Here is a 26,668-nt window from a genome sequence, read left to right as displayed (position 1 = left end):
TAATGACACAGTTCGTTATTGTTATTGTTACGGAGTTATCCGTGGAAGTCAGAGGTGAAAGAAGGTGCGAGCTGGAATAGGTCTCAACTACCAAAATTAAAGTTAATTTAAAACTTTAACAAAGGTTATATTTTCTTTTCAAAATCAACAAATAACAGAGTATAACAGGTACCAAGTAGCATATCAACAAATTAAGAAATTAGAAATTACAGTTCGTTACAAGATTTGGGTTTCGAGCCCCATTTTATATTCCTCGAGCTACAAGCTGAACTTTGCCAAGTCACACATTTGATCCCAGGGGCAGAAAACCCCTTCATACAAGGAGCACTTGCTCCCACCTTTAAATCACAAGCTTCTCAGAGGCACTATTCAAATACCCGAAAAGAGCTGACCTGCTCTCAATTTTACAAGCCTATCAAAGGCCACAACAAACTTCACTTCTAACTGCCCTCAAGGCACACAAAGAAACAGGGGTATTTTATACCCAACCTACAGGGCCTTCGCATGAAGAAAACAAAACATCAGGTTAAGTTACTGGCCCAAAGTACAGAAAGGACTGGAGGCGTGAACTAGCACTCCTAAATACACATTTAAAAACCTAAGTAGCGCTAGGCCGATACAGCGGGGCTAATCCCATGCTAGGGAGGTGACTCGTATGAGAAAAGTTTAATACATTAAAGCAGAGAAGAAACGGTTATGAAAACGTAGTCACCTCTATTTCAAAATGAAGGGGAGCTCGAGAGGGTAAAGCACCCTCTATCCCCGAATTACAGTTCAAGTTATGTGAAGTTTTTACAAGGATTGAAAGGCTTACATATTTAAAGATATAGGTTACATATTAAAGGTTTCGAACTTTCCCCGCGAGTTAAACTGCTGAGCTAGCAATAAATAAAGATGTTAAGAGGCCATTACCTTGTTGAAGAGCTGATGCTTGAAGAAAGAGGCGCTTCCCGCCCCCTGCTACATATTCACATACTGAGTTAGATGTTATACGAGTGGCCCGGAAACAAGGAAATCAGCAGTTTTTATACACTCGCGGAAAATTTGAGACCTTTCAGGAATGAGTAGACACACCCACTCAATTTTTATTGGTCGTCTAAGAGTTACACATGGAAATTTGAAGAAGAAAGCTATGATTGGAGGAGAATTAATTACAGAAATTACTGATTGGCTAAATTCAAAACAGGCGAAGGAAAGGATTAATATTGCCAACCCACAAACCACAGAACAAAATTTAGTAAAGACAAAACTTATAAATACAACATTTCTCCAAGAAGGTTTATTCCCTTACACCAGAGTTCGTTATCATAGGTTTTGGTAGAGACATCTGTTAGAGAATGTTCACACTTCTTGATCAATGAAAAACAAAAGCAAATCAAAAACACACAGTGGCATCTTCTGATAAATCGTAGGGGTGATTCAGTTGTTAAAGTTCATGGTTTCTCTTGTAGAGGAGTTTCAATTGGCGCAAGGTTTGAATTTGCGTTGTAGAGGTGTACCGCCCGGTACAGCCCTCCCCCCCGCCAAAAAGAAAGTCCTTCCAAAGCGTGACACAGAAGAAATTAGCTTTTTTTCCAAAACAAAGTCCAAGTTTGTTGCTGATTGGTTGAAGGAGAATTTAGAAGAGAAAATACAAATTTTCAGTACCGGTAGTCGGAGGTCTTTTAAGTTGTTTAATATGGACGGGTGTGACTATTTTAAGTCCAGTTTTAGAATTTCTTTGTAGTAGTAGAATTGCGAAACAAAAACATTAATTAATGGAAGTAATATTTTTCTAAGTGCACCAAAGGTTGATTTGAAGCAAGAAATTATTAATTGCCGAAATAGAGAGTCCATGTTGCTGAAGAAGTACATTAGCTGTCAATTAATTTTGACGGCAAGACCACTCGCCGCTGCCAAAGTTCTGTCGAGGTCGCCCGAACCCCTCAACTACCCTGAGATACACCTCTCCCGCTACTATGAGAGGGGTAGTCGTGGTGAAGCACGCCGCAGATGCGAACTTTATTTACAGTCCACGAGTAGCTTGCGGTTAGTGCGCCGCACATCAGCCTTGGCCGGAAGGAGGGCTCCGGCGCGCCGTACACTGGTTGACTTCCCTGGAGTGGAGTAGGCCCGTACCCCACCTCAGTGGCGGTACGGCGCCGCACGGCTGCGGGGGCAATGAAACAGTAAGATCACGGCAGCAGAATTTTGTTGGAAACTTTTGCTTTAGGGTATTATCTTGGAGGTGAGGCAGAGGGGCCAGTGACGTGGAAATTTTTATTTTATTTTAATGCCACTGGTGTGGTTTAGCAGGAGACGGGAGCTGTACGGAGAGGACAGCAGAGTACCTCGGAGAAGGTTTTACAATATTTATACAGATCAGATTAAAAAACCCAGTGTAAAAATATAAGGGGCAGAAGGCCTAGGATTTAGAGAAAAAAATGTAACCTTCAGGTTCCCAGAAGAATGTTAATGGCAAGGTTAACCCGGATTTTACACGGGTTTAATTTGAGAAATGTGGACCCTAAATATCCTCTCTGTGGCTGGATTGCTCACTAACAATGTGACCGGCGTAAGAAAATCTAAAATAATGCACGGCCCATGAAATCTTGGGGCAAGCTTGCCCGCGGGAACAAAATTCTTGACCATTACTTAGTCTCCTACCTTTAAATTGGTGGGCCTCCGTCCACGATCATATCTTTCCCTAAACTTTTCATGACAAATTTTAAGGTTTGCCTTAGCCTTCTTCCGAAGATCTTTAATATTATCTGGATCTATTGTCTCAGACAGAATATCACTAAGAGACCAAAGGTTAGAGAGCGGCGTGTTGGGTACAAACTTGAACATCAATGAAGCAGGGGTGAATTTATGAGATTCATGAACCGCCGAGTTCAAAGCGAAGGGTAACCAATGCAGGGATGTATCCCACCTGGAGTGATCGTCGTGATGATAGGCAATAAGAGCCGACCTCAGATTACGATTGACCCGTTCAGCAAGAGATGGTTGAGGATAGTATGGAGATGTTGTTACATGTGAGATAGATAGATCAAAACAGAATATAGGAAAGAGATTAGAGGTAAAGGCTTTAGCATTATCAGACACAATATATTGACACGGACCAAAATAAGCAAAGATAGAATTTAAACAAGAAATGGTGGACTGAGCGGTAGCCAGTTTATTCGGAATTTCGAATTTCGCCGTCCATACCTTTCCAGATGAACATTTCTCTGATCTTTTCTCGAGTTTTGAAGAAAATCTTGTAAAACCATCTACACACACAAAGATAAATTTATTGGCATTCGCCTTTGATAGGGGGAAGGGTCCTACGTAGTCGATGTAAAGACGTTCCATGGGGCGCGACGCTTGATGAGAAGACAATAAGCCTAGCTTGGTGGACATAATAGGTTTTCTAAGCCAACAAGATTTACAAGCCTTTACTAATTCACGAATTTCGCCGTCCATACCTTTCCAGATGAACATTTCTCTGATCTTTTCTCGAGTTTTTAAGATGCCTAAATGACCCCCTAATGGGGTCTCATGATAGTACTTGAAGATCATAGGCACAAGAACAGCTGGAACCACTACTTTCATCATCTTATCATGCCCCGATGGGCAACAAAAAAAACACCATTCCTCAATACATAAGGGACTACATGTTCCCCAGAAAAAGAGTTTCCATAATAGGAGCCAGCACTGGATCTTCACGTTGATATTTTTCAATATCCCTAAATAACATGGGCGCATCCGTTAGAATGGCATTTACACCAGGCGATATGGACTCGGGAAGAGAAGAACTTTCTTCCTGTTCAGAGGTCTCTACATCATTAGAAAACATACGGCTACCTCTAATATGCCTAACGTCAAACTGGAAGGCAGAAATTCTGATGGCCCAGCGGGCTATACGACCCGTACGACGTGGCCTGGCTAAGACCCAGCTTAAGGCTTGGATATCTCTCTCCAAGTCGAAATTAACATGTTCCAGATAGAGGCGGAACTTTTCTAGTGCAAATAAGACAGCCAAACCCTCAAGTTCATAGATGGAATACTTGGATTCTTGGGCTAATAATGTCCTAAAGGCATAGGCGATGGGTCGCCTCCCTAGTTCAGTCCCTTGAAGAAGGACTGCAGCTACCGCCGTCGACGACGCGTTGTTTTGGACGATGAATTTCTTAGAGAAATCGGGCATAGCGAGGACAGGGGCATTACAAAGGGCTAATTTGAGGTCTTCGAAAGCGGCTTGTTGAGAAGGCCCCCAGTCAAATTTGACACCTTTCCTGCGGAGTAAGTTCAAGGGAGTCGCTCTATTAGCGAAGTTAGGAATAAATTTCCTGAAGAAATTCACCATACCAATGAATCTGGCAATTCCTTTGATGTCCTTAGGAGGTTGGAAATCACGGATGGCCTGTGTTCTAGAATGATCTACAGCGACACCATCGCGCGACACACTGTGCCTTAGAAATGACATGGAAGGTTTAGCGAAGGCAACCTTGGACAACTTCACCGTTAATCCTGCCTTACGAAGGCGACTCAGGACCTCTTTCAGATGATCTAGATGTTCTTCAAAGGTCTCAGAAAATACGACGACATCATCAAGATAATGGTATAGATACTCAAATTTGATGTCGGAGAAGACTCTGTCTAGCAGTCTCGTAAGCACGGCTGCTCCCGTGGGGAGCACGAAAGGCACGCGGTTGTATTCACACAAGTTCCAATCAGTGGCAAAGGCTGTAAGATGTTTAGATTCTTCCGCCAGAGGGATCTGGTTATAAGCCTGATTGAGGTCTAAGATGGTGAAAAATTTAGCCTCTCGAAACCATGAAAAACAAGAGTGAAGGTCTGGAAGGAGCACATATTGTAACACCACCTTCCTATTGAGAGCCCTGTAATCAATCGCAGGCCTGAAGCCACCTTGGGGTTTCGGGACTAGAAAAATAGGCGAAGAATATGCCGACTTAGAGGGTCGAATAATACCATCTTTCAACATCTGATCTATGATTTCTTTCAGAGCCTTCATTTTAGGTGGAGATAGCCTATAAGGTGGAAAGCGGACTGGAATCGAATCCGTAACCTCAATCTTGTATTCTATCAGGTCAGTAACACCAAGAGTATCAGAGAAAACATCTGGAAACGACTGACACAACTTACGAATACTCTCAGCCTGCTCCTCAGGTAGATGTCTAAGGTCTAACAACATCTCATCCTGGGTAGGCGAAACAGATGAACATGATACAGAATTACATTTTAGTAAAGGGATTTTGAAATTACTAGCAAATTTGAAAGTGCACGACTTGCTCTGAATGTCGAGCACAAGACCGGTGTGTGACATGAAATCCGCTCCTAATACAATGGGGCAAGACAAGTGCTTAGCCACAAACAGTTTAACTTTCCAAGTAAATTTAACAATTCTAATTTTGGCATACAGAAAACTTAAAATTTCTAACGGGGAATTATTAGCCGAAATGCATTGAACCGAAGATGAACAAAAATCAGGAAATTTACAAACAGATTTTATTTTGGAGTACCACTCGGCCGAAATAATGGAACACACACTGCCAGAATCTAATAGCGCTGTTACAGGTTCATTCTTCAATTCAGTTTTGAGAAATGGAACAGGTGCGGGGGTATCCGCCGCAATCCTAAGACATTCTTTGGGACCCTCGAAAGATAAATTAGGGGACTGAGTTTTCCCTGAGATTTCGGCAGTTTACTTGGGGCTGAGCCTCGGAAAGAAGAGTTAGTCGACTCAGCCGAAACCACTAGTCATTTTTTATTGTTGGTGGAAGTTGCACGCGAAGTTGCGCAGGAGGGAGTGCTATTCGAATTCGGGTAATTCTTGGCAATATGGGAGAAAGCGCCGAATTTAAAACAGCCTTGGGATGACCCTGTTCCATTCCTTGTCCCACTACATTTAGTTAATGGACACTTGTTCCGAAGATGGTCAGGCGACCCGCAAGCGTAACATTTACGGGGTGTGACGGGTCGGCGAGGTGGAGGCCGTAGAGGATGGAGGGGTTTTTTTCGCGACAGGTAAGGTGTCGGCGTATCTAACTCCTTCCGCTGAGACAGCCATAGCCTCTAATTCGGCAAAGGTTTGCGGACGCGACGCAAAACACAAGTATGACCTGTAAGATGGAGAAATGCCTTCCAAAATGGCTTGTACAATTTGATCTTCAGCAAAATGGAGGTCAAATACTCTGGTGTAGAATTTGATGTCTTGGACGAAGTCGGCAAGATTTTCATCCAGCCGCTGTATACGGTAATAGTACTTCTGAATTAGTGATGACCTAGCTCGAGCCGGAATAAAATTAGCTAACAGATGGGCGTGAAATTCTTCTATAGATGATTGATCAGCAATTGCTCTTACTATTTTGTCAAATAAAACACCAATTGAATAGGGATAAATGATCTGCAAAATTTGACACGGAGAAAGAGAAAAAACAAGAGCATGATCCAGAAACTCAACGAAAAATCTTAGAAAAGCAATAAAATCACTGGTGGAATTAACGGAGAACTTCGAAATGCCTCGGAGCAACATTGCTAAAGGATGGGGCAAACTGCTGAAGCCAGGTGACATAGTGGGTAGAGGCCTAAGTGGCGAAGAAGCTGTTTCGGAAGGGGCATTATTCAACGAGATACGACGTTCAATTTCACTATCTAATGGGGCAGAGGTTTGTTGAGCTCCTACAGATGTCCTATTTTCCTCTCCTTTAGAAGAGGCTTCCTCGCCAACTACGTTTACCAGAGTGGGTTGGTCGGTTTTAGGAGGTACAGCTCCAGTTAACAATAGGGTAACCTTAGTGGACAGTTTAGAAAGGCTTTCGAGAAGAGCACTAGCCTCCTTCTCTTGAATGTCATTCAACTTTAGAGACAACAGATCGTTAACTCTATTGGAAAAATGGTACAATCTATCTTGTACACGTTTAAGTTGATTAGGTGAAGGATCACCCCGTTCAAAAAAACTAACTACGGATGCTAGCTCAGTAGTATTGTCAGTGATCGTGGAGAGAGAGTCATCAATCTCTTTCTCTCCCAAAGTTGGGGTGGTAATCGGCAAATCAAGAGAATCTTTAAGCTTAGTGATACCGTGCCTCCAGATTGAACATTTCTAATGGTTAATTCATAAATCAGTTCCTCCTTGCGCAAATAGCCGGGATGGAGGTCATCGCGAGGGCCGGGCATGATGTCAGACACTTTACAAATTTAGAAAAATCGAAAATTTCCAGCGACGGAGAAAATTGTAAGAGTTCGAATCAAAGGCAATGTTTAGCCGTTAACAGGGGCTAAATTGAGACCCATTCAAACACGCTCTGCTACCACTTGTTACGAAGTTATCCGTGGAAGTCAGAGGTGAAAGAAGGTGCGGGCTGGAATAGGTCTCAACTACCAAAATTAAAGTTAATTTAAAACTTTAACAAAGGTTATATTTTCTTTTCAAAATTAACAAATAATAGAGTATAACAGGTACCAAGTAGCATATCAACAAATTAAGAAATTAGAAATTACAGTTCGTTACAAGATTTGGGTTTCGAGCCCCGTTTTTACATTCCTCGAGCTACAAGCTGAACTTTGCCAAGTCACACATTTGATCCCAGGGGCAGAAAACCCCTTCATACAAGGAGCACTTGCCCCCACCTTTAAATCACAAGCCTCTCAGAGGCACTATTCAAATACCCGAAAGAGCTGACCTGCTCTCAATTTTACAAGCCTATCAAAGGCCACAACAAACTTCACTTCTAAATGCCCTCAAGGCACACAAAGAAGCAGGGGTATTTTATACCCAACCTACAGGGCCTTCGCATGAAGAAAACAAAACATCAGGTTAAGTTACTGGCCCAAAGTACAGAAAGGACTGGAGGCGTGAACTAGCACTCCTAAATACACATTTAAAAACCTAAGTGGCGCTAGGCCGATACACCGGGGCTAATCCCAAGCTAGGGAGGTGGCTCGTATGAGAAAAGTTTAATACATTAAAGCAGAGAAGAAACGGTTATGAAAACGTAGTCACCTCAATTTCAAAATGAAGGGGAGCTCGAGAGGGTAAAACACTCTCTATCCCCGAATTACAGTTCAAGTTTTTACAAGGATTGAAAGGCTTACGTATTTAAGGATGTAGGTTACATATTAAACGTTTCGAACTTTCCCCGCGAGTTAAAATGCTGAGCTAGCAATAAATAAAGATGTTAAGAGGCCATTACCTTGTTGAAGAGCTGATGCTTGAAGAAAGAGGCGCTTCCCGCCCCCTGCTACATATTCACACACTGAGTTAGATGTTATACGAGTGGCCCGGAAACAAGAAAATCAGTGGTTTTTATACCCTCGCGGAAAATTCGAGACCTTTCAGGAATGAGTAGACACACCCATTTAATTTTTATTGGTCGACTAAGAGTTACACGTGGAAATTCGAAGAAGAAAGCTATGATTGGAGGAAAATTAATTACAGAAATTACTGATTGGCTAAATTCAAAACCAGGCGGAAGGAAAGGATTAATATTGCCAACCCTCAAACCACAGAACAAAATTTAGTAAAGACAAAACTTATGAATGCAACATTTCTCCAAGAAGGTTCATTCCCTTACACCAGAGTTCGTTATCATAGTTTTTGGTAGAAACATCTGTTAGAGAATGTTCACACTTCTTGATCAATGAAAAACAAAAGCAAATCAAAAACACACAGTGGCATCTTCTGATAAATCGTAGAGTTGATTCAGTTGTTAAAGTTCAGGGTTTCTCCTGTAGAGGAGTTTCAATTGGCGCAAGGTTTGAACTTGCGTCGTAGAGGTGTACCGCCCGGTACAATTATTATTATTATTATTGTACCGGGCGGTACACCTCCACGCTTCTAATTTAAAAGGTGCGCCAGTTGAAACTCCTCTGCTGGAGGAAGCCTGAACTTTATTGACGGTATTAATTTTCTACCTTCTAAGAAGATGTCACTACCTGTAAATTTTGGAGTTTTAGAACTGTGTCATTTTTGATGTGTTTTTGTTTTGCTTGAAGTAAGAAGTGTGAACTTTCTCTTCTAGAGGACACTACTAAAGAACTACAATAGTGCACCCTAGTGCGAAGAAAAAGAACTGTTCTTTGGAGAAAATTATATTTCAAAAGTTTGTTCTTTGTTAAATTTCTTTCAGTCATTGGTTAAGTTAGCAATATTACCCCTTTCTTTCCCCTTGTTTTAAATCTAGCCAATCCCGAATTTCTGAAATTAATTTTCCACCAATAATGTGTTTCTTCATCTTGTGTAGGGGTTTCTCTTTATTCTCCAATAAAGTGATTGTGGGCGGGTGTTCTCATTCCCCTAACGCCTAGAACCTTCCGCGAGAGTATATAAACTGCTGTTTTTAGGGTCTCTGCGCCACTTCTGTTCCATCTTTCTGTGTGTAAAGTACCTAGCAGGGGGCGGGAAGCGCCTCTTTCTTCGGCGGCGGTCAACAACCAGGTAATGGCCGATTAATAACTTCTTTCTTTGCTAGCTAAGCAGTTTAACTCTCGGGGCGGGTCCGAAGCTTTTTCCATTATGTAACCTTCCTTAAAATGTAACGAAACTTGTATCTATTTCATCTTTTAAACTGCATATCGGGATAGAGAGTGCTTAACCCTCTCGAGCTCCCAATCATATTGTTTTGAGGTGAACTTATTTTTCTCAACCTATTCTTCGTTAATATATAATGTAAATTGTTCTTTTCTGAAGTCACCTCTGTAGTATGGGATTAGCCCTTGCATTAATGGCCTAGTGCCAAGTAGGTTTTAAATAAAGTGTATTAGGAGTGCGGAGAGCCTCCTTTCAAGTTGGTATTTTAGAGGCCATATAATTAACCTTTTCTCGCTTAATAGGCCTCAGTAGATTGGGTATTTTACCCCTGTGTTTATGTCCGTTGAGGACAGCTTGAAGGTGGAGTTTGGTGTGGCCTGGGAGAGGCTTAAATTTGAGAGCGAGTGGCTCTTTTGAAAATTGAGTGTTGTATGCCTCGTGGAGGCTTTTCAGTGTAATTTGGAGCAATGGCTCCTAGGCATGAATGGGGTTTTCTGCCCCTCTGTTGAAACTTGTGTTTGGGGTAAAACTGAGCTGATTGCCCAAGCATTGTCAAGTCAGGGCGCGAAGCCCAAATCCTGTAAATATCGTAACTACCCTTTGGACTTGCTACTTTGTACCTGCCATGCTTGTTATTTCTTTGTTTTTGAAAAGAAAAAATAACCTTGTTAAATTTTACATTTAACTTTAATTCAGTAGTTGGAGACCTATTCACACCCGCACCTTCTTTCACCTCTACCTACCACGGAAATCTCCGTAACAATTATTATTATTATTATTATTATTATTATTATTATTATTATTATTATTATTATTATTATTATTATTATTATTATTATTATTATTATTATTATTATTATTATTTATTGTCGTGTTGTATATGGCGGTACTCAGGCTATGAAGCCTTTTATGAAGTTTTGCCCAACAGTTTAGATGTTTGGAAAGACAGGCGTTATTTCACCATAAGTGTCAAAATAAAGAAAACTTTGCGTTGATACAGTATCGAACACATTATCTATAGACTCAAAGACAGCGCGCCACCTTGTCACGTTCTGGGTATCTAGGGCATCATCAAATCAGATTGATAGCATATTCTTCTTCCTCTTCTTCCTCTTCTTCTTCGTTTTGCCTCATGAGAGGCGTCGTGACTATCATAATATTCAGCCCTCTAGCTCAATTTAATCCTCTTGACGCAAAGAACGAAACTCGGTAAGCCCTGCGGGCCCTAAAACCATGTTTTAAGGCCCTAAACCAACCGTTACGGAGGTATTGGCACCACACTACCCCTGCTCTAGGAATCGGATAAAAGAAATGAAATGCTGTAACCATGGCAACGTCAGCCCCAGGATTCTAGAACAGTGAGATTATGTATGTACGTTTGGGCATAGCTGCCAATCAAAATTGGTAAAAGTAAGACTTAATATCGGGAAAAAATATACTGTTGTGTAAGGCACTCATAGGACTCCTTTGGGTGGGGATGGAAACGGGGTGAAGTACGAGTGTAAAAATCTTACTATATATAGAAATGGAAGTGTGTGTGTAAATGATACATCTCCTCCTAAACCACTGGAGCAATTTCAACCAAACTTGGTACACGTATTACTTACTATCGGGAGACGATCACTGTGGGGGGTTGTTACAATAATAATCGAGAATAGTGTCGAATTCATAGTTTTCGGGGTCGCTGAGTTGAAAAGTAATACTCTTGAATTTTTTAAAGTCCAGCCTCCGTTTAGGTGGGGAGGAAAGGGGGGTGAGATATAGAAATAATTAAAAACAGTTTCGAATCCATAGATTTCAGTGTCTCTGAGATGAATAGTATTACTCCGGATTTTTTGCATGTCCAAGTGGGGAGCGAAGGGGGTGAGATATACAATAAATCGAAAAACTACATATAAAAATATTATCTTCTTACTATATATAAAAATTGATGTATGTGTGTGCGTGGGTGCGTGGGTGTGTGGGTGTGGGTGTGTAAATGACACATCTCCTCCTAAACCACTGGAGCAATTTCACCAAACTTGGTACACTTATCAGTTAGTATCAGGAGACAAACCGCGTGAGGGTAAGACACCCCTAGCACCCTTATGGGCAGGGAGCGAGGGTGGTGCTATAAAAATAATCTATAATATTATCGAATCCATAGTTTCTGTGGTAGCTGAAATAATTAGTGACACTCCGAATTTTTTTAAATTCATGTTCAGCCCCCTTTGGGGTGTGGGTGAGGGGGAGTGAGATATAAAAATAATGGAAATCAGTGTCGAATCTACAGTTTTCTGGGTCACTGAGATGAATGGTGGCAATCTAGAGTTTATATCTCTTAGTGGTTGAGGGCGGGAGGGGATCAATCTCCTTGACAGTTCAAATTCTGTACATCGTATCTATAGTGCGACGGCTAAATACATAGAGTTATCACTAATTCATTTTTGACAGGATCAAATACTTCCCAGTCGATTCGAGCTACCATAAGGACGAAGTTTTACTCGAAAACTAAATAATCTAAAACTTGAAATCGAGCACATCTAAATAATTTTATAACTACATAATAGATCATAACATATCAATCTGCAAGTCAAAAAGGAATTCTATAAAAATTCACATCACACATAACTAACTGGTAATGCAAATCTTAAAGGTACCGGTAAATATTCAGAAAATATTCGGGCAACGCCGGGTACTACAGCTAGTTTTAAATAATACTTACCAAAGTTTCTCCTATTGAACACAGTCAAAGGCTTTCCTAGCAAGCCAATGATCATAGGAAGTTGGAATTCTCTGCTCTTTTCGATTAGTTGTCTGATGTTCAACAGCTGTCCTCTTGTGCCTTTTCCTTTGACGAAACCAGCTTGTTCAGGGGGAATCTTTGAACTAATATAATTATCGAGTCTGTCTTTCAAGATATAAAACATGAACTTGCTAGTTTATGAGAATAACGATAAAGTCCTATAGTTATCACATTTCATTGTTGAACCCTTTTTATGCAACGGGATGAAGATGGATGTAACCCAGTCAGGTGGCCATTTGCCATTTCTCCATATTTTACTGCAAATGTCTGTGATAATTTGAGCACCAATGTCACTCGTCTCTTTCCGTAGTTCAGCTGTTATGTTGTCAGAACCCGTTGCTATGTGCGGTCGCAACGACGTGATTGCCCTTTTTGTTTCCTGAAATAAGATATCTGGATCTTGTTCAAAATCTCGCCATTCAATCATCTGCTGTACTGTCTCTTCTTTATACAACTCCTCACAGTACTGTTTCCATCTATTGAATACAATTTCAATATCATGTATCCTATGACTATTAGAATCTTCTATGGACCATACACGAGGTTTGTATTTATTTGACAGCGGCTTTACTTTACGGTATATATCTCGTGTCTCACTGTGATGGCCATGAGCTTCAATTTCTTCACAGATTCCTGACGTTTGTCTAAGCGGCAATTACGTTGAATTTCACGACACAATATCTGTCTTGAATGTGCAAGCCTGTTTCTTTCAGGTGTTTCCGCTGGTCTGTGATCTGCCACGTAAGATCACTGTTCCAACACTTGCGATGAATCTGTATTGGAGAAGAATGTTTTATTGCAATGGTTTGTTTGAGGTCTTCCCATGTAGATCGTTCATCAGTACTATGCTCCCTTCTAGTGTTTAATGGACCATTTTGGATTTCCACACCAGAACTCCTTAAGTTTTCACCTTCTACCTTTTGCATTTTACAGGGTACATGACGCTTACCTCTGAGTTTCAACCTGAACACCATAAACAGCAGTTGGTGGTCTGAGCCACAATCTGCACCAGGGTATGTTTTTGCATTGATGACAGAGGATTTCCAGCGATTGTTAACCAATATAAAATCAATCTGATTTCTATAAAGACCAAAACTACAAAACTATAAAACTGTAGCAGCCTATCTCCACTATCATTTCGCTTTCCAATGCCATAATGGCCCACGATGTGTCTAAACTCACTGTCAGTTGTCGTTTCTCCAATCTTTGCATTAAAGTCTCTGAGAACCACTGATATCTCCTTACTTGGGATATTCTTCATTACATCGTCCAATTCTCCATAGATTTATTGATTTCTTCTTCGCTCGAAATAGATGTAGGTGCATACACTTGAATGATATGGAGTTTACATGGTGCTGCCTTAAGTGTTAAGTGGATGATTCTGTCATTAACACATGAACATCCATCCACTAGACTTACCAAATGCGCAGGGACAATTACTGCAACGCCGTTAGCGCTTTCGTTATCTGGTCCAGAAAGGTACACCGTATTATCCTTAGTGGTGCAGAAGAAGCCGTTACCTTTCCAGTGTGTTTTAGATAGACCTAGTAAGTTTAGAGTGTGATTTTCCATTTCTTTCTCAATGATCTGAAGTTTCCAAGGTTCCAAGAATCCCCTTACATTCTAAGTTACTATTTTATTTTGGCGTCAAAGAGATGCTGTCTTTAATATGTTACTCCTCCCAGTCGCAGATTTCCCACACAAGGCCTGTCCAGTCACCAGTTTCACACCATTCAGCCTGGACCTGAGATGGCACCGGGTGTCAACCGGATCGCTTGACGAATTCACTTCCAAATTAGACATATTCATTAGAGATTCTCACGGGAAGGTAGTGTGGTAGTTTCCCAGTATGATGTCCGTTGATGCTGATTCAGCGACGCCCATAATAATCCAGTGATGAGCCTCATCCTAGTACTGCTGGCCTCTATCAGGGATGGATTACAGTGAGGGGACCGTCTCCCCGTTGGGTTATTTACCGCCGCCCAACGCTCCTTTACCGTAGCAGGGTAATTAGAATCCGTAATAAATGTGTGCGTCCATGGAGAACGGAATTTTTTTTGGTCTCTTTCCTTTTCACGTTTTTAGCATACACAAATGAAAATGTCAAAAATTGATGTAATTTTCTTATACCTGCATGTTGTACACCATACAGAGAGATCGCCGCCGAAATCTGTGATGGAGGTAAGCTTCGATCTAGGATAAAAGTCTGTGGCATTATCGTTTTCTCAATGATCTTGTAGTACTGTGTTAAAGTTGTAGCATTATTAGCAGACTATGCCTTATAAAAAGTAGTCTATTGTGTCATGTTTAAATCATTTGACGGTATTTTCACATATCGTTTGCGTTATCTACGTGTGTCACTGTGTTCGGGGGTAAAGGTAGACATTCATTTACGTATTAGAAAGTTGGAATAATTATTACTATTAAATTGTCCGTGTGCCTCGCTGGCTCGTGTGGCAGCGCGCCCTGGGTCCCGCGCTTCAAATTTCGGTCACTTCATTTGAGATATGCGCTGGACAAAGTGGTGGCGGGTCAGGTTTTTTCTCCGGGTGCTCCAGTTGTCCCTGTCATTTTTCATTCCAGTAACATACTCCAATATCATTTCAATTCATCTGTTAGTTATTCATCACTGCCCCAGTGGCAGCCGGCATAATTTCTATCCTCCGCGCTAGATGGGGCTTCATTCATTCCAATCCTGACCCCGTCGAAGTACTGCAACAGACTAAGGATTTTCAAATAGTCCGTGCGACGGCATCTGAAAGCGTACTATGGTGATTGTGGTGAAATGTATTGTCTTCGTCATATTCCAGAAATTTGGAATGATTACAAGTGTGGAAGTTTAATTTATAGAATAATAATAATAATAATAATAATAATAATAATAATAATAATAATAATAATAATAATAATCGTTAGTAATAATAAAATCCATAACACCTTTGTTAAAGTAAATGTAAGTATGGTAGAATCAGGTTTTAAACAGATGTTTTCGAATGTATGTTGAGAGGTGATAGTGTGAGGTTTCGGATGCTATATTTTGAGACCCGAGTGTTATTAAGAACTATTACGTCCTTCCTAAGCGTAGGATGTTTCTTATCGAGTGTCATCTCTCGCAGTTTATTTATTGTGTGGAGGACACGTTGTTTACGGTCCAGGTAGGTGCAAGTCCCTAATATCCGTGTTGTAGTCAGGCTGGAATGTCCTCATGATATTTAAGTCCCGGGAATTGTAGCAATGTGTGATGATTTTCTTAGACCAGTGCGAGATTGTATTTTTATAGTAATCCTGCGGGCGAATTTTATGTCGAACCGACGTCAAGAAGTGAATGTAGATGTATCCTCCATCATAACGACTTAGGCTTATTAAATGTCTATTAATAACTCAGGTCCCATCAATTGGCTTTATGTCGCACCGACACAGACAGGTCTATGGTGACGATGGGAGAGGAAAGGCAGAAGGAGGCGGCCGTGGCTTTAATTAAGGTAGAGCCCCAGCATTTGCCTTGTTTGAAAATGGTGTCCCATTAGTGTGAAATTAAAGTGAATCAGTAAAGATTCTAATTGGAATTTCTGTGAGATATTGTAATTGTGCTAGAGAGAGCGGAGATGATAGGTTCACGTGCAGCTCTTGTGACAAGATCCAACACGTTTCCGAAAATAAAACTATTTTGATATCGATATGAATTTGAGGACATGAAATGAACACCATTTGTTGCACCTTTTTTGTGTGATTTCTACATGTTGCCACCTTTTCCCCCACTTTTCCGGTATCTGTTTACTCTTCAACACTTCTTGTGCGAAAACATTTACATTTAAACTTGTAGATTATTTCAATATAATTTCTCAATTGTAGTTTGTTTCTTCTTTAAGGAATTTTTTATTATTTATTTTTTATTATTTATTTATTTATTTATTTATTTATTTATTTATTTATTTATTTATTTATTTATTTATTTATTTATTTATTTATTTATTTATTTATTTATTTATTTATTTATTTATTTATTTATTTATTTATTTATTTATTTATTTATTTATTTATTTATTTATTTATTTATTTATTTATTTATTTTGTCCTAGACGTTAGCAGAGTTGGATAGTCTCCCTAAGTTGTATTAGTGCTTAATGGTCTCATCAGTATAATTTTCTTTTTTTTGAGATTACTATATGTTACCCTCGTTCCCCCTACTTTTTGTGCCCTTTTTTAAATAGACAGAATATGTTTTCCCTTCAAGAATTCTTGGGCGAAAACTTAGATGAAAATCGAATGCTTCATTTGTGCCCTACACTCTACGGACGCAGCAGTCATCAGACAGGCCCAACAGTTACTCAATAACAAAGACCTAGAGTTGGAACTTTTACAGTGCATGGCTACAAGTATTTGCCTGATGTGATTCCGAGTTTGAAGGAAGTTGATGGACAACGTTTATGGATTTGCTAAAGGTCGATTCGAATTAAATTTGAAGAAACTCCCTTTACGAGTCCTGACAGGTTTCTGTAGATGTCGAACGGAGAATTTACCAAGGTCAAAGCACCAGTGACTTAGTGTCAAAACATTGAATGTTGCGTGCAGTCCAATACAACAAGTTTATTTATTAATTGCTAGCAGTTTATAGCGCCTTCGCTCGCGTGGATTTCGTAATTTGATAAAAGTAATCTTTCCTCGCTACTGTAATATCACATTATCTAAAAAATCCCCTAATTATAAAAACTCACCGAAAAATTTACTTTCATTAACGCCAGAAACTCCTTGAAAACAGCGCTTGTGGTATTGCTTTTGAGGCTCAGATGATCAAGCGACATAGAACTGTACGTGTGAGAAAAAGTCTTCTCTCAAGTCGGTGAAACAAACAAACATGTTTCTTTATTTTTAAAGGAGATTCCCAATACCCATTTCCACGTCTGTAACGTCTTCAGTTGTTGAGATATAAGTATCGCCATAAAAAGAATTCAACCACTTCATCAGTCTTTCCCCCACCCACAACCCACCTAAGTGGATATTCCGAAGAAAAATAGGCTACGTGTTTATTCACTTTGAAAGAAGATTCGAAATAAAAGTTTTCATGTTTATAATATCTTCAGTTTTTAAATATAAGTACCTTCAGAGACTGAAATCAACTCCTTTTTCACTACACCTCCGTTAAGTTGATAACCCCCTCCCCCCGCCCCGAAAGAAAAGAAGGAGTAATTCTTTATGTTTAAAAAAATTTCCAAGTACCAATTTTCACGCGTGTAACCTTGAGCTTTTGAGAAATAAGTATCTTCATAAAAAGAATTCATTTTTTCACTTCCTGACACCCCCCCTCCAAGTGAATTCTCCGAAAACACAAGTACGTGTTTCTTTATTAATAAATGAGCTTCCAAATACCAAATATCACGACAGATCATCTTACGTTTTTGAGATGTGTCCTCATAAAAGGAATTCATCTCCTTTTCACCCCCGACCCCCAAGTTGATCCCCCCCCCCCAACAATGCATGTTTGTTTATTTTTAGAGGAGATTCCAAATACCAATTTTCAGGTCTGTAGCAACTTTAGTTTTTATTAGATATAAATGTACCATGAGTTACTAAATCCCCTTGCTTATGTTGCTGGCAGATATAAAACATTCGGTTGAATTATGTTTGCTACGTCTTAATTTTAACTTGGTGAAGTAAACCCTCGTAAATTATGCCTCATTTGTTGTATAATCTAAAGGTGTACTATATGTAACCCAACGTAAGGGTTTTGTGTACGACGTCTGTTTCCTTATTCTGTGTGGTGGTGCGCCAAGTTTGACCTTCATGACGCACTAGTTACCTGCCTCCATGGCAACGAGCCCCGCCTTCCTCGCCGACCAATTGGGGCTTTCTGCTCCGGCCTTTACCTTGTGCTCCTCACCTCGCCAAAGTTTAGAAGATCTCGACGACCATGTCCGTGGAGAGCTTTATACGAACCAGGAGGCCTCATCATCAGGCATCGCAACCAGAAGCGGATGCGTGACGTGGAGAACGAGCTCTCGTCTGACTACCAGGAAAGGACGGCGTGCCAGGAGGAGGGCCGAGACGGAGACCAGCGACGCCACCCCGCCGAGCCGCAACTGTGCGAACCAAGTCGAGCGGTTCGGCTCTGCCAGATGGACGCAAACCGAGGTCCCCAGCTCCCCTGCGGTGAAGTGAACAAAGTGGGCACAGACCAAGGCCCACCAGGAAGGGCCTATCATCGGGCGCAATCCAGGAGGACGCTCCCTGGCGTTCGGAGGCTATTGTCCAGGCCCAGCCTGCCAGCGTGTCAGTCGAGGTGCAGACATCGATGTGCGCCCCACAGGACAGGGAACGCAGTCGAGTGCCGGCACACACCAACGCCGCCGCCGTCAGGCAGGAGGACGAAGACGTCGTCTCCACAGCAGGATCACAGCAACCCCAGGGTCACCAGGCCGGGAAGAGGGCCACCAGGACGAAACCTCTTCCCTTGTCGAGAAGAGACCCCCCACTCCCGGGAAGATTACGCCGCCCACGGACGAAGAGGAAGAAGACGACGCCGGCCCCCCACGAGAGGGCCGCGGAGCCGCAACCCAGGACTGCTCCCAGGATACCAGTACACCGAGGGAGCTAATCAGGAGAGGACCTCAGCGGGAAGCGGCAATCAGGTGAGACCAAAACGTCGCCCTCGGCAGCTCTTGCAGTGTTTCCGCTGCCTGAGGTGTGGGATCTTAGTGAGGTGCAACCTTTGTGGGGATGATCACCACTACACGGCTTGCGCAGCACTTAAAGAGGCGCCGGTGTGCGCCAATTGCGCGGGGGGCCACCCGGCCTGTCATCGCAGTTGCCCTGTTTACCGGGCCATGGCGCGGCAGAGAGGAAGGAGGCCCGGCGCCATGAATCGCCCCCATCCAGGAGGCCCCCTCCCCGGCGGGCTTGGCCTCATTCTCCAGGATCGGAGACTGGGTACGAGGGATTCCAAGGAGCAGGCGCTGTGCGGCGAGCCCTAGTGGTACTTGACCCATGGCTTCACAACCGGCGAGGCCCGCGCTAGTCACGGCAGTGCCCAGACGGACTGATATCCTGACAACTGGAATGGTGAGGTTATGGCTCATGGCTGGCGCATGATACCTCTTCTGAACTAATACAACCTCTGGACTTTACCAGCCCACATCCTTGCATGTGCTATCAAAATTTGTCAGGTTTTACATGTAGGCTCTTTCTGCCTATGTAGTGTTCCCTGACCCTTCAATACCACGCCTTAACACCATCTTACCAACACAAACCTTGCCTTGTAACGCGTCTAACGTGCAAACAGGCAGGTACTCCTGTAGTACCTTTCCGGCTCTTCCCTGCTATCTCTTTCTTCTAATAGCATATCGGAGGCAATGTAGATTGTGCCGATTGCCAGGCGGGGGGAGGCTAAGGCATAGGGCGTTTAACACCGACCTAGTCCAAGCCACCCAGCCGGAGACCAACGGCGCCACCCCGCCGAGCCGCAACTGTGCGACCCAAGTCGAGCGGTTCGGCTCTGCCAGATGGACGCAAACCGAAGTCCCCAGCTCCCCTGCGGTGAAGTGAACAAAGTGGGCACAGACCAAGGCCCACTAGGAAGGGCCTATCATCGGGCGCAATCCAGGAAAACGCCCCGGACGGCATTTTGCAGCACAGGAGTGAAGAAGGACGCTCCCTGGCGTTCGGAGGCTGCTATCCAGGCCCGGCCCGCCAGCGTGTCAGTCGAAGTGCAGACATCGGTGTGCGCCCCACAGAACGGGGAACGCTGTCGAGTGTTGGCACAAATTGACGACACCGCCACCAGCCAGGAGGAGGAAGACGCCGACTCTACAGCGGTATCACCAGCAGCCCCTGGGTCCCCAGGCAGGGATGAGGGCAACCAAACCGAGGCCTCTTCCCGTGCCGAGAAGAGACCCCCACCTCCGGGAAGAAGATGACACCCCCGGACGAGGTGGAGGGCCGCGGAGCCGCAACCCAGTACTGCTCCCAGGATAGCAGCCGACCGAGGAGCCAATCAGAAGAGGACCTCAGCGGGAAGCGGCAGTCAGATGATACCGAAACGTCCCCCTCGGCAGCTCTTGCAGTGTTTCCGCTGCCTGACGTTGGGCCACCGGCAGGTGAGGTATGGGCTCTTAGTAACGTGTGACTGTTGTGGGGGTGATCACCACTACACGGCCTACGCAGCACTTCAAAAGGCACCGGTGTGCGCCAACTGCGCGGGGGGCTACCCGGCCTCTCGTCGCCCTGTTTACCGGGCCATGGCGCGGACAGAAAGAAAGGAGGCCCGGCGTGATGACCCACCCCCATCCATGAGTCCCCGCCCAGGCGGGCCTGGCCTCATTCTCCGGGATCTGACACTGGGTATGAGGGACCCGAGGGAGGTGGCGTTGGGCGGCGGGCCCTAGTGGTACTTGACGCATGGCTCTACAACCAGCAAGGACCGCGCTAGTCACGGCAGTGCCCAGACGGACTGATCCCCTGATTACCGGACTGGCGAGACTACGTTTCATGGCTGGTGCATGATACCTGTTCTCAACTTACACAACCTCTGGACTTTCCCAGCTCACATCTGTGCATGTGCTCTCAAAAGATGTCAGGTTTTACATGTAGGCTCTTTCTTTTTTCTCCTATGGGGTTTTCCCCTGACCCTTAATACCACACCTTTAGGCCACCTTACCAACACAAACATTGCCTGGTAACCCATCTAATGTGCAAACAGGCAGGTACTCCTGTAGTGCCTTTCCCACTCTTCCCTGCTATCTCTTTTCTTCTTAGAATTAATAGCATATCGGAGGCATGGAGGTAAGGTTTGAATTGAAAGCTTTATACTTACTTAAGGGGATGAAGGGAGGATGAAAATCGAATTGGTATGTGAAGTTCCTAGAGAATGCAATTGAGGTACGCGAGTACCCTTGGAAAACACTTTGTTTTGGTCTGTAAGGACTGTTTTCGAAACTGGATGTCGCCCTTCAGGCAACTACTTTTATCAATCACTCGTAGTATGGCTTATCCACTGTTTACTTGGCCTTTGGCCTAGTAGGTTTTATTTGCCCAATTCTTATTGGATAGTCGCACTGTAGAGGTATCCGGGCTTTTATCGTTGTTAGCTCACGAAAATATATCTGAAATGTTTAATGCTAAAGCCGTTTCGAGTCAGCGAGTACACTTGCTTGTTCTAATCAAAGAAAGGTGTTATATTTGGCTGTGGCCAGTCGTCACTGTAAAGACCAAGTACTTTCGGGAACGTCTAATTATTTTCCTTGAGTTATTGCCGGATCTGGGGCTATGTGTTCCCGTTTGAGGCATATCAGCTCATTAGTGCTTTAAGAGGTTTATTCGGTTTTAGTTTAGCGTTCCGTTAACTTAGTGAGATTATGTTAGATATTTTTCCAGAATTAGCTGGTGTTAAATGAGTTGTGCATGTGTCAGAGGCGCGTCTCATGTTAGGATACTAAGCTTTGGAAGCTTAATTGTAACATATATTTACTGATGTTATAAGGGATTTTATCCCTTTGTACCAATCTCCAGATTTATGTATATTACACTAGCCCAAGGCTTCTTCTCAAATATTTGTAAATCCTACTGTACTAAATTATATATCTTGTTAAGAAAAAGGAAAACCCAATAAGGGGAAAACAAATTTAAATAAAGATGATGTAGTCCCCAGAAGTTGTGCTCTCTATGCCCAGGTCGCGGCCCGTACGCTTCTTTCCTCCTCTGTTCGCATAGCACGGTACAATAAGTATCCTCATACAAATAATTCAATTTATTTTTTCCATTTTTTAACTCCCCCCGCCCCCCCCCCCGGCAAAGTGGATTATCCGAAAACAAAAAAATACGTATTTCTTTATTTTTAAGGAGATCCCAAATACCCATTTTGACGTAGGTAACATCTTCAGTTTTTGAAATCCTAATAAAAAGAATTCGACCCCCCTTTCAGGCTTTTTACCCCCACCCACCCAAGTGGATTTTCCGAAAACAAAAAAGTTTCTTTATTTTTAAAGTGGATTCCAAATACCAGTTTTCACGTCTGCAACATCTTCAGTTTTGGGGATATAAGTATCCTCATAAAAAGTAATTCAACTCATTTTCACTTGTTTTCACTCTCGTTAAGTGCCTTTTCCGATTTAAAAAACATGTTCCTGTATTTTTAAAGGACTTTCCAAATACCAAGCTTCTTGTCTGCAACATCTTTAGCTGTTTATATAAGAATGCTCATACATATAATTCAACTAATTTTTCAGTTCTTTCAATCCCCTTAAGTGGATTATCTGGAAACAAAATATTACGTGTTTCTTTATTTTTAAAAGAAATTCCAATGACCAATTTTCACGTTTCAAACATTTTTAGTTTTTGAGATTCAAGTATCTTCACACAAATAATTCAATCAATATTTCAATTGTTTCACACACCCCCCGCCTCCACCCCCCCCCCTTTAAATTGATTTTCCAAAACAAAAAATACGTATTTCTTTATTTCTAAAGGAGACTACAAATACCAAATTTTCAAGTCTGTAACATCTTCGGTTTTTGAGATATCAGTATCCAATAAAAAGAATTCAACCCCATTTTCAGTCCTGTCAAACCCCCAACGCAAGTGGTTTTACCGAAAAAAAAATATGCGTGATTTCTTATTTTCCTTATTTTTAAAATTTCATCCCCTTTTCCGATTCCCCTTACGTGGATTTTCCGAAAACAAATTACCTATGTCTCTTTATTTTTTGTACCGGGCGGTACACCTCCGCTAATCTAAAATTTGTGCCAGTTGAAACTCCCCTACTGGAGGAAGCCTGAACTTAATCTACTGTGTTAATTTTCAAGTTTCTCAGAAGATGTTACTACTTGGAAATTTTGAAGTTTCTGAACTGGGTCGTTTTCGATGTATTTTTGTTTTGCCTGTAGTAAGAAGTGTGGACATTCTCTTCCAGATGGCACTACTGAAGAACTACAATTGTGCACCCTAGTGCGAAGTGAAGGAACTATGTTTTTGGAGAAATTTTGAATTCATAAGTTTGTTCTTTGATAAACTTCTTTCAGTCATTGTTTAAGTTGGAAATATTAACCCTTTCTTTCCCCTTGTTTTGAATTTACCAATCCCGAATTTCTCGAATTAATTTTCCACCAATAATGTGTTTCTTCTTCATCTTGTGTAGGGGTTTTCTTGGTTAGCCAATAAAATTCTTGTGGGAGGGTGTTCTCATTCTTGAAACGCCTCGAACTTTCCGCGAGAGTATATAAACTGCTGATTTTCGGGTCTCGGCGCCACTTCAGTAACATCTTTCAGTGTGTAAAGTACGTAGCAGGGGGCGGGAAGCGCCTCTTTCGTCGGGCAGCAGTTCAACCACCAGGTAATGGCCGTTTAATAATTTCTTTTCTTGCTAGCTCAGCAGTTTAACTCTCGGGGCAGGTCCGAAGCGTTTTACCATGTAACTTTCCCCTAAAATGTAAAAACACTTGGTATCTATTCTATCTTTTTAAACTACAAATTGGGATAGAGAGTGCTTAACCCTCTCGAGCTCCCACTCATATTGCTTTGAGGTGAACTTATTTTCACAACCGTTTCTTCCCTTCTAATGTAATGTAAATCATTTTCTTATATAAGTCACCTCTTTAGTATGGGATTAGCCCTTGCATAAGCGGCCTAGTGCCAAGTAGGTTTTAGTAAAATATATTAGGAGTGCAGTTGTGCCTCCTCTCAAGTTGGTGTTGCCGAGGCCATGTAATATTTCTGTTTCTTCACTTAATGGGCCTCAGTAGGTTGGGTATTTGTACCCCTGTGTCTATGTCCTTGGAGGACAGCTTGAAGGTGGAATTTGGTATGGCCTTTGATAGGCTAGAACTTTGAGAGCGGGTTGATTTTTCCAAAATAAAAATTTGTTTTTGCGTGCCTCGAGGAGGCTTTTCTGTGTAAAGGGGAGCAAGTGCTCCTAGGCATGATTGGGGTTTTCTGCCCCTTTGTTGAACCTTGTATAGAAGGAAAGTTGGGCTTATTGCTCAAGAATTGTGTGTCTGGCTCTCGGAGCCCAAATCCTGTAACTCTGTAATTGGACATTCTCGAATAGTTGCTTTGCTACTCTGTACCTGCCATTCTTGTTATTTCTTGATTTTGCAAAGAAAATATAACCTTGTTAAATTTTAAATTAACTTTAATTTCGTAGCTTGAGACCTGTTCACCCCCGCACCTTCTTTCACCTCTGCAAATCCACGATACTCCGTAACAAGTGAGTAAATACCTATTTCTACGTCTGTAACATCTTCAGTTTTTGAGATATAAGTATCCCCATAAAATCCCGTTAAGTGCCTTTCCCAAAAATACCATTACTCGTTTCAAAAATTTACCTGCTTTTCCAATTCTTTCACCCCTTTAAGTGGATTTTCCGAAAACAAAAAAGGGGATTCCAAATACCAGTTTAACGCCTGTAACATCGTCAGTTTTTGAGATGTAAGTATCCTCACACAAAGAATTCAACTAACCTTTCAATTCATACACACACACACACCCTCTAAAGTGGGTTTTACAAAAACAAAAGAATACGTGTTTCTTTACTTTGAAAGATGATTCCAAATACAAATGTTTATGTTGTGACGATATTTTAATATATGAATTTTTTAATTCAAGTCGCTCTTAACATGCAAACAGAAATGTATGGATTGTTTGTTCGTGTAGTCCTGTAACGTGCTCTGCACGTAATTGCTCTATCTCCTCCCTTTCTTGGTATGGCCAAGCGGATGCGTATGGCTTTGGTGAGTTTTGGGGGGTAGCCATGTTGACAGTTATTGCCTGATCATTCTACGAGACAGACGTGTGATATAGTCCTCCGTATTTTTCCGGAGTTTGTCCCGGTTTCCACGCCTTTTGAGGTGGGGATTTTGTGAATGGTTTATTTATTTTATCTGTTGGGTATGTAAATTTTATCCTTTTATCGTTTGATCTGCATTCTCCTCCAACCTCCCATCATATTCCGGCATTCCGGTTAGTATATATCATTTTGTAATATGTGTCCGTTTCATAACTTCATTACTGGCCCTTTTTCTAAAACTCCTTTTGCTTCTGATTTGTGGATTTAAGTATTTACCATTGTCAGTAATTTCCTGTAGTCCTTCCGTTTAGGAGGCATTCAAACTTGTACCTTTTCATTTGTAACTCTGTATACTTAATTACGCGGTTTTTAATTCTCTTTGTGTCAGATACTATTCGTATTATATCATGTTTAATGGGAAACTTTGGGCAATTTCTTAGATTGAATTATTTCATCTTCATTTTAAATACTGAAGGGGTTTCATGTATTATACCCATCCGTTGTGTAAGCTAACCTTGAAAGTGGTTATCGTTTATTGTAATGAAGTACCGGTATGCAATGAGAAAAATGAAACCACCTTATTTGCGGTGATTTGTCTCATGTTTTGACCGCATGTCATTATTTTTCCAGTCGTCTTGGTGACTATTGTGTGTGTTTTTTGTTGTAAAAAAAGAGAGTTGGGTCTGATTCGATTTGGTGGTGTGACACGTTGGTCCCGATTTCACTTGAGGTCCACCCTGCATATACTAGACTGATAGTTAATTACCTATTACTGATTTTATACTAGTATTATTCTGGATTATTTGCGATAACCTGTGTTGTAATCTGTACCTTCTATCTATGGAAATATTGAACTAAGGAATGTGCTCTCCTCCCTGTGAACTTCGGCCTGACGATTTTAAGCTGAGACCGTAGTTATAGGATATCACCCCTCTGGTTGACCTTCTGTGTCAATCCTTGAATTCTGCTGATTTTGAAATAACACGAAGTATTGAATTTGGGAGTTTTCACTCCATTGGATTGCATTGGCCTTGATGTGGCAATGACCATATGATCAGGCCTTGTTTTAACATTGCATTTCTTTAATTAGTTTCGCGAATTCCGTCCTTGCTTTTCTTGTACGATTTTCAGCTCCTGTGATACATTAAGGTATTTTCACCATACTATGGTACTAGTTTCATTTCTCTCTTTATTTCCCTGTTAATTTTACTAATTACTTGTTCATTTTCGAACAGTTATCCTTAAAATAAACAACGCAGATCATTCAAACTTGTAACCCCTATATTCCTTTATTAAATTTGTGTTTCCTAAAACTGTGTTATCTTTGAGACAAACGTTGGTATTAAACTCTAAAATGGTATTGGTACTGATACAGAGGTCACCTTGCATGATCCACTCCTAGCTCGCTCTCCACTCATTTACCGATTGAGGTAAGTTTGTTGTTCTTGCATGTTGATTTCATATTTGCTGTTTTAATTCCCTTGGGGTTGGTTACACCATTGTGGAATTTGTGTTGTGGGTAACTGTACTGTGTGTTGTTCTTAACCTAACCTGAATCTAGTACTGGGTATCTTATTATTATTTACATAACCACTGT

At 41.8% G+C, this 26,668-nt stretch overlaps 1 protein-coding gene across 1 annotated transcript in view; it reads right to left on the bottom strand.

The window, feature by feature from the left end:
- LOC137498971 (fibronectin-like) overlaps window positions 1-26,668 on the bottom strand; it is a 434,037-nt gene that overhangs the window by 194,835 nt on the left and 212,534 nt on the right. The gene's annotated exons all lie outside the window — the stretch shown is intronic.

The sequence above is a fragment of the Anabrus simplex genome, chromosome 3 (assembly GCF_040414725.1).
Source record: "Anabrus simplex isolate iqAnaSimp1 chromosome 3, ASM4041472v1, whole genome shotgun sequence".
Lineage (NCBI taxonomy): Eukaryota > Metazoa > Arthropoda > Insecta > Orthoptera > Tettigoniidae > Anabrus > Anabrus simplex.
Note: the sequence above shows the minus strand (reverse complement) of the source record. Positions and strands in the feature narration are given on the sequence as shown.